The following is an 8,373-nucleotide window of genomic DNA, read 5'->3' on the forward strand; positions in this document are numbered from 1 at the left end:
GATACCCTTTTTATAGCTCCATATCGGAAAGATCACTAAGTAGTCAATTTTATTTTCTAAATACCGTTCACTTTTCCCTTTCTCTCTGTTGTGCTGCCATCTCCCCTAGTCCAAGCCACCATCACCTTTCACCTGGGCTACTGCAATACTTTCTAAAAGATTTCTCTACACTCACTCATCTTTCCTAACCCACACACTATGCTTCAGTAAAAGTGACCTCTTCAAATGCAGATTTAATCAAGTCACAGCCCTGCTTAATACACTTCAGTAGTCTTCCATTCCTTCTAGAGTAATAATAAAAAGCTTACAGGGCCAACAAGTCTGCATAGACTGACCCATGCCTATCTCTGCAGCCTCATCTCCCACCCTGCTCCTCCTCCAGCCACAGGGCATTCAAACATATTTCCTCTATCTCAGCTCTCTCTACCACCATCCAAATATCCATCAGGAGGGGACTTGTTGAATAAACTTTTGTATATTCACACAATGGATGTAGCTATAAAAAGGAACATAAACTGCTATAGAGTAATCTCCAAAATATGTTGTTCAGCAGAGAAAAGCAAAATACAGAACAATATATTTGGTATGCTACATTTTTATCTTAGAAAAGGAAAATATGTGAACATATCTATACATATTTGCTTATTGTTTAAAAATAGAAGAATAAAACAAGGGACTTCCCTGGTGGTCCAGTGGCTAGGGCTCCACGCTCCCAATGAAGGGGGCCTGGGTTCAATCCCTGGTCAGGGAGCTGGATCCCACATGCCACAACTAAGAGTCCACACACCACAACGAGGATCCCACATGCCACAACTAGGACCCCGAGTGCCAAAACTAGGACCCGGTGCAGCCAAATAAATAAATAAATATTAAAAAAGAAAAAAAGAATAAAACAAAAACTAAGGTAAACCAATGTTTACCTTAGGGAGTAGGAGGAAACAGGGTGGAAGGGACAGGTATAGAAGCTAGATTTCTCTGAATGTACCCTGTTTTGAAGATTTAATTTGGATACCATGTAAATGTTTTACATAATTTCAAAACAAACTTAAAAATGTAAAAAAAAAAGAATCTCTAAAATGCAAAATTAAAGAAATATCCTTAACTGTGTTTCCAGTTGATAGGTTAGCCACACAGAAAGGAATAATTTCAAGTGATGCTAAATTAAAAACAATAATTTGAGTGGTATGTCCTTATTTGGGGATATATCCTAGGAACAAAAAGAACGGCAATGACAAGCCTCTTGGATAGCCTCATCCACCAGAGGGCAGACAGCAGAAGCAAGAAGAACTACAATCCTGCAGCCTGTGGAACAAAAACCACATTCACAGAAAGATAGACAAGATGAAAAGGCAGAGGGCTATGTACCAGATGAAGGAACAAGATAAAACCCCAGAAAAACAACTAAATAAAGTGGAGATAGGCAACCTTCCAGAAAAAGAATTCAGAATAACGATATTGAAGATGATCCAGGACCTCGGAAAAAGAATGTAGGCAAAGATCGAGAAGATGCAAGAAATGTTTAACAAAGACCTAGAAGAATTAAAGAACAAACAAACAGAGATGAACAATACAATAACTGAAATGAAAAATACACTAGAAGGAATCTATAGCAGAATAACTGAGGCAGAAGAATGGATAAGTGACCTGGAAGACAGAATAGTGGAATTCACTGCTGTGGAGCAGAATAAAGAAAAAAGAATGAAAAGAAATGAAGACAGCCTAAGAGACCTCTGGGACAACATTAAACGCAACAACATTCGCATTATAGGGGTCCCAGAAGGAGAAGAGAGAGAGAAAGGACCAGAGAAAATATTTGAAGAGATTATAGTCGAAAACTTCCCTAACATGGGAAAGGAAATAGCCACCCAAGTCCAGGAAGCACAGAGAGTCCCATACAGGATAAACCCAAGGAGAAACACGCCGAGACACACAGTAATCAAATTGGCAAAAATTAAAGACAAAGAAAAATTATTGAAAGCAGCAAGGGAAAAATGACAAATAACATACAAGGGAACTCCCATAAGGTTAACAGCTGATTTCTCAGCAGAAACTCTACAAGCCAGAAGGGAGTGGCATGATATACTTAAAGTGATGAAAGGGAAGAACCTACAACCAAGATTACTCTACCCAGCAAGGATCTCATTCATATTCGATGGAGAAATCAAAAGCTTTACAGACAAGCAAAAGCTAAGAGGATTCAGCACCACCAAACCAGCTCTACAACAAATGCTAAAGGCACTTCTCTAAGTGGGAAACACAAGAGAAGAAAAGGACCTATGAAAACAAACCCAAAACAATTAAGAAAACGGTAATAGGAACATACATATCGATAATTACCTTAAACGTGAATGGATTAAATGCTCCAACCAAAAGACACAGGCTTGCTGAATGGATACAAAAACAAGACCCATATATATGCTGTCTACAAGAGACCCACTTCAGATCTAGGGACACATACAGACTGAAAGTGAGGGGATGGAAAAAGATATTCCATGCAATGGAAATCAAAAGAAAGCTGGAGTAGCAATATTCATATCAGATAAAACAGACTTTAAAATAAAGAATGTTACAAGAGACAAGGAAGGACACTACATAATAATCAAGGGATCAATCCAAGAAGAATATATAACAATTATAAATATATATGCACCCAACATAGGAGCACCTCAATACATAAGGCAACTGCTAACAGCTATAAAAGAGGAAATCGACAGTAACACAATAATAGTGGGGGACTTTAACACCTCACTTACACCAATGGACAGATCATCCAAAATGAAAATAAATAAGAAAAAAAAAAAAAAGAACAGCAATGAAATTTTAAACTGTTTTCAGTGATCATGTTACTATTAATAATAATTGTATTCTGGAACAATTATATGAATATAGCATAGATTAAATCAAATAAACAAGTATACTAAGATCATTAGAAGCCATGATTTTCAGGAAATATATATATAAACTCAAAGGAATTACGTTAAAACCCTATAATCCTAAATTTGAATTGGAAATATCAGTTGAAACTCTTGATGTTTCTTTTAAAAAAATAGTTATTTCCTAGCTCTGTCCATTAGGAAGGACTAGAAACAAGAGCCATAGCAATCAGGCATCCCTTGTGTACAGATTGTGGTCTCTAAATGCCATTTTCCAATAATAGGAACCAGGCTCCTTTGAGAAATGACTGAATCCAGATTTGAGCAGGAAATGTACAAGATGAGCCTGAAACATCTTGCCATACCAAAAAGCAAGGCCCCACTGGCCAAAAATGAGACAAATTGAGCCTCAAAAAGAATAATAACTGTAATGGGTTGAAACTCCTCAGCTATGCTGAAGTCTATGATTTATAATGTTACATTTTTTAAAAAAAATCATAAGTCATCTTTGGAAGATGCCAGGAAATCAAATCATTATTTTGAAGCTTGGTAAATATCGTTTATATATTTTTTCTTTTTTGGTACAAGCTATGGCTCACAGTAACCAAATATTAGTTAATGAAAGAAAGGAAAGCCCTAATGAAATAATCTAGGCCCTTGCCACTCCAAGTGTGATCCATGGACTATCAGCACGGGCTTCACCTGAAAGCATGTTAGAAATGCAGAGTTTCATGCCCCAATTCAGACCTATTGAATCAGAATACATGGTTTAACAAGATCCCCAGGTGATACCTATGCACAATAAAGCTGGAGAAAACTGATCTACAGAATGATCATCTATGGCTACTGAGGGATCAGGTGAAAAACCTAATGGGGGGAACTTCATAATGAAGTGAGCCACCTGGCAATACCTGAATGCAAGATGTCTTACAACACGAAATGAGACTCAACCAGACATTATGTCTCTCCTGATGTGACACAATAAGACTGCCCAGGGGTTAACTGTTGAAGTTGAATGACGGGCATACAGAGGTTCATTATATTATTCTCTATACTTTTATATGTTTTTTCCACTTCCCTATTTATTTATTATTAATTGTGGTAAATAATACATATCATAAAATTTACCATCTTAACCATTTTTAGTGTACAGTTCAGTGGCATTAAGTACATTCACATTTTTGAGCAAACATCACCTGCGTCCATTACCAGAACTCTTTTCATCTTGCAAAACTGAAACACTATACCCATTGAACACTAACTCCCCATTTCCCTCTTCCTCCAGCCCCTGGCAATCACCATTCTACTTTCTGTCTCTATGAATTTGACAACTCTAGGTACCTCATATAAGTGGACATATAAGTGTCCTTTTGTGACCGGTTATTTCATTTAGCATAATGTCTTCAAAGTTGAACCATGTTGGGACTTTCCTGGTGATCCAGTGGGTAAGACTCCACACTCCCAATGCAGGGGGCCCGGGTTCAATCCCTGGTCGGGGAACTAGATCCCGCATGCGTGCCGCAACTAAGAGTCTGCATGCAACTACTGAGAGTCCACATGCTGCAACTAAAGACCCCACGTGCTGCAACTAAGACCCGGTGCAGCCTAAATAAATAAATAAATATTTTAAAAAACCCTGAGACTTAAAAAAAAGGTTTAACCATCTTGTACTATGTGTCAAAATGCTCTTCCTTTTTAATGCTGAATAATATTCCATTGAACGTATGTAACACATTTTGTTTATTCATTCATCATTGATGGACACTTGGATTGTTTCCACTTTTTGGCTATTGTGAATAATGCTGCTACGAACATTGCTATACAAATAGCTATTTGAGTCCCTACTTTCAATTTTTTGGGGTATATACCCAGAGGAGGAATTGCTGGATCATAGGGTAATTCTATTTTAAATATTTTGAGGAACTGTGATACTGTCTTCCATAACAGCTGCACCATTTTATATTCCCACCAGCAGTGCACAGGGGTTCCCCACATCCTTGCCAACATTTGTTATTTTCTGGTTTTTGATAATTGCCATCCTAATGAGTGTGAAGTGGTATCTCATTGCAGTTTTGATTTTCAGTTCTCTAATGATTAGTGATGTTGACCATCTTTTCATGTGCTTATTGGCCATTTGTATATCTTCTTTGGAGAAATGTCTATTCAAGTACTTTGCCCATTTTTCAATTGGGTTGTCTTGGGGGTTTTTTGCGGTTGAGATGTAGGAGTTCTATATATGTTTTGGGTGTTAACCCCTTATCAGATGTATCATTTGCAGACATTTTCTCCCATTCCATGGGTTGCCTTTTTACTCTGTGGATGTGTTCTTTAATGCACAAAGTTTTAATATTGATGTAGTCCTGTTTACCTATTTTTTCTCTTGTTGCCTGTGCTTTTGTTTCATATCCAAGAAATCATTGCCAAATCGAAAGTCATGAGCTTTTCCTTTATGTTTCCTTCTAAGAGTTTTATAATTTTAGCTCTTACATTCAGTCTTTGATCCATTTTGAGTTAATTTTTTGTATATACTGTAAGGTAAGCGTCCAACTTCATTCTTTTGCATTATATATGTTTGAATATTTCTATTTCAAAGTTTTAAAAAAAGGTTTCTTTAAGTTATTAAAAAGTGTTCTCCACTTATATTGCCCAACCTCCCATACCTCATCATTTTATCCCATCACCTTGCACAGTGTTTATCAAACAGTGGGCATTCAATTATTATCTGTGAATAAAATGGATGAATATTTAAAGTAAGAAAGGAAAGGAAGGGAGGGAGGGAGGAAGGGGGAAGGAGGAAGGGAGGGAGGGGGAGAAACAGATTGGAAATATTGTACATATTCTAGCCCATGCTAATGGCCTACTTCTCTGAGCAGGTCTACCCTGAGAACAGTTCCTTACCCACATAGTGCTCAGACCTGCAGAGGCCAGACTCCATCCTCAGCAGACTGAACATCACAAACTCCTTGAGATTTGAGAATCATTCTTGGTATCCTAAAGTAAATCATTCTTGGGTCAAAATAAAAGTGCTGGGTGGAAAAGGGGCTGTTTTTTCGCCTCCCTGGCCTACAGAAAAGAGGGGGTAATTACAGCAGAGATACAGCTGTCCCCACTTCTCCCATGGATTTTCTCTTCTTAAAATGCTGGCACTTCCCTCCCTGGCCTCTTTCAATGGCTCAAACTCTTCGATATCCCAGTTAAATCTGAAATCATTCATTCAGTCAACAAATCTCAATTGAACACTTATGTGATAGGCACAGGGGATACTGAGATGACTAGGATACTCTAGAGATCCACAGTCTGGTCGGGAAGAAAGTCAGACAATAGAGTGCTACAGGTGTTATTAAGAGATGTATTATGATAGAATAGAGGAGAGGAGGCCTCTTCTTGAGGAGCCTTTTTGTATCCATTATCTATTGCCACATAACAAACAACCCCTAAATATTAGTGGCTTAAAACAATAATCATTTTATTTGTAACCAATTTTGTAGGTCAATAATTTGGTCTGTGATTAGTTCCTTTGCTGTCTGTGATCAGGAAGTTCCTTTGCTGATCTCACGTAGGTCATTCATGTAGGTGCAGTCAACTGGCAAATCATCTGGGGCTATTTGGTCCGGAGGAGCTCAGTTCAGACAGCTTGTCTCTGCTCCATGAAGTCTCAGGCTCTGGTAGAGTAGCTCAAGAAGCTTTTTCACATGACAGTGAAAAAGTTTCCAGTAGCAAGAGAGGGCAATTTCAACATATAAGCACCTCCCCACCTTTTTTTTTTGGCCGCACTGCGCGGCTTGCAGGATCTTAGTTCCCGACCGCTGGGGAATTCCCTATAAGCACTTTTCATTGTTCCATTGGCCAAAGCAAGTCGCCTGGTCAAACCCAAAGTCAGTGTGCGAGGGGACTACCCATAGGCTGTGATTACAGGGAAATATGGTTCAGTGGGACCATTCAACGTTCCTCAATTTTTTTTCTTAATTTTAAAGGCTTATTTAATTTCTTTTACATAGCTCCACATATAAAGTGCTTAAAAGTTATACACTTTTTTTCTCTTTTCCTTTTTAATTGTTCCTTACCTCCCATGACATCACCCTCTTCCAGATAACCCCAAACAACTTACATATAAAGATAATGATATAGGGCTTCCCTGGTGGCGCGGTGGTTGAGAATCTGCCTGCCAATGCAGGGGACACGGGCTCGAGCCCTGGTCTGGGAAGATCCCACATGCCGCGGAGTAACTAGGCCCGTGAGCCACAACTACTGAGCCTGCGTGTCTGGAGCTTGTGCTCCGCAACAAGAGAAGCCGCGACAGGGAGAGGCCCGCGCATCGCGATGAAGAGTGGCCCCCACTTGCCACAACTAGAGAAAGCCCTCGCACAGAAACGAAGACCCAACACAGCCAAAATAAATAAATAAATAGCGTTCCCTTTAAAAAAAAAAGGGTGTGGTTCATCTTGGTTGGTCTGTTACTCTATTTAAAAAAAAAAAAAAAGATAATGATATATATAAAAAGATTCCGTATCTTTTTCCATGCTCATGTAACTCGTGTGTGTGTGTGTGTGTGTGTGTAGTCATGTATATGTGTATGCGGATGTTTTGTCATTATTTTACCACAATGTTTCTCTCATGTAAATCCCTCTGTGACAACTGCTATTAACGCTTGGTCATTTTTCAAATGGATGCACAGTATTCATCATTTATTCAGCCATTCTCCTAGTGTTGGGATCTATTTTGTTTCTAGATTTTTGTCACTGTGATCAATGCTGCAATAAACACTTGTCTGTCCTTACATATTGGTGTTTTTTATTTCTGTGGAACACCTCAGAAGTAAGTACTATATTGTCATTTTATCATCATTACAATATTTTCTGACATCTGGTAATATGTCTTCCTTACTATTGTTTTTCATATATTTCTTGGCCATTTGGGGGAGTTTATTCTTCCACATACTCTAAGATTTTATACAATTTAAAAAGACCCGGGGGACTTCCCTGGTGGCCCAGTGGTTAAGAATCTGCCAGTTGCTCTATTTTGCTGGGCATATATTTAATTCATTCCAACAGATCTTGACTGGCAGCTGGCTCCCATTAGATGAGTTATTTTCTGATTGCTGGAACACCCTAAACTACTATGACAGGTCCACAGATGGTGAAAGGGGAAGTGGTCTCTACCTTTGTAGGCTGGGGGTATATAAAAATGTCAAGAAGACGCCTTGCTCTTTTGACTCCCTGTCAAAAGACAGAGAGGGCCCAGCCATTAAGCTAGAGACTTGGCTTACACTCTTAAGAGATAGTCACCTTCCTATAAATCTCTACAAGTCAAGCTTTTTCCCAGGGTCCACTGTTTTCCATTCCATGTCCAGAAACTCTGACATTATTCTTCAAATTTGGTTCTTACCTAGACCAAAGAGGTAAGGGTGGGGGAGAAAATGCCCTCTGGAGAATCCTCAGAGAAGATGCATAAGCAGGGTCCTGAAGAATGAGTAGGTTTTCTCTAGAAAGGAGAGAGAGAA

This window comes from Balaenoptera physalus, assembly GCF_965194825.1.
Source record: "Balaenoptera physalus genome assembly, chromosome: 15".
Classification (NCBI taxonomy): Eukaryota; Metazoa; Chordata; class Mammalia; order Artiodactyla; family Balaenopteridae; genus Balaenoptera; species Balaenoptera physalus.